The following is a 1,616-nucleotide window of genomic DNA, read 5'->3' on the forward strand; positions in this document are numbered from 1 at the left end:
ACTTCGGCCCTCCCTCCAGGTATTTTGGACTTCAACTCCCACAATTCCTAACAGCCGGTAGTAAAGACAACGATCCACCCAGTGGAAAAGTATTCTTACCATGCGTCAAGGGAAACACTGACCTCCTAGGGAAGCTGATGAAGACACACAACCTACAAACTTATCTACAGGCCCATTACCGTGGTTCTCTATCTGGAGTGCCCAGATGTTTTTGGCCTACAGTTTACAGAAATTCTAGCCAGTTTACCAGCGGTTAGGATTTCTGGGAGTTGAAGGCCAAAAACATCTGGGGACCCCAGGTTGAGAACCACTGTGCTAAGAAAATCCAACATGCTACATTCAACGAAGGACAAGAGGGATCCCCTCACCTATACCGTATACCATGCAGGTGTGGACAAGTCTACATAGGGACCATCAAACGCAGCATTGCCCAGACACGAATCAAGAAACATGAAAGGCACTGCAGACTAACTCAGTCAGAGAAGTCAGCCATAGCAAAACACTTGATGAACCAACCTGAACGCAGCATATTACCTGAGGACACAGAACTGCTGGACTGTCAGGATCTCCAATCCTTGACATCTCTGCTCAGCTGACAAAGAACAGATGCCAGCCATAAAGCAGGCCGGCCATAAAACATCAATTACCCTCTGGTATGTAAGAGTCCCTATATATGTGGCACAAAAGAAGGTTCTGGCATTCGGTACAATAAAAACTTGTTGGAATCTACCCGCGTGTGTCTTGGTGCTTTCTTTGGAAGACGGACCCACAGCACAACTGGGAGAAGAGAACCCGACATGGACCGCTCTAGCAACAACCATGTCAGACTAGACAGAGAAGCCATTGAAGTCCACAAGCATGTGGACATTTTCAGCAGAAAGAGGGAAACCATGAAAATGAACAAAATCTGGCTACCAGTATTTAAAAAACCTCTAGAATCGGGACAGTAAATAAAGAGCAACACTCAGAAGACAGGGGAATTCCAGACAAGAAACAATCAGGGCCAGCTAACTCCTCCCAACAAAGGATTCCCCCAGGCAGAAAGCATCCAGGCTTTGAATCTGCAAGGCCATTAAATGCTAATCAGGGTGATCAGTTGCAACATTCACACTTGCCTCAAATAGACGGTAGTTCTTTCTCCCAAATTGGACTTTCCACAGATATATAAACCCCACTTTCCTAGTTTCCAGCAGACCTCACAACCTCTAATGATGCCTGCCATAGATGTGGGCAAAACATCAGGAGAGAATGCTTTTGAAACATGGTCATACAGCCTGGAAAACTTACAGTAACCCAGCCGGTAGACTGTTAGGAATTATGGGAGTTGAAGTTCAAAACACCTGGAGGAAGGGCTGAAGTTTGCCCCTGCCCATGCTCTAGCTAAAGCCACAGTCCACTCAGCCTTGGCACAAAAATGCCAAGAACCCAGAGCAGAGTTTTCCAAAGAGTGTGCTGCAACACCATCGATGTGTCATACAAACGGAACAAGAATCCTCTGAGTCTATGTAAACTGAGCAATAAATCATTTATTTTTTATTTTATAAATTTTTATTGAGTGTTGCAAACATAAAATAGTTAAAAAGAAGAACCACCGTAGTGGATTGGGGGGGGGGGGG

This window comes from Anolis carolinensis, chromosome 1, assembly GCF_035594765.1.
Source record: "Anolis carolinensis isolate JA03-04 chromosome 1, rAnoCar3.1.pri, whole genome shotgun sequence".
NCBI classification, from domain to species: Eukaryota; Metazoa; Chordata; class Lepidosauria; order Squamata; family Dactyloidae; genus Anolis; species Anolis carolinensis.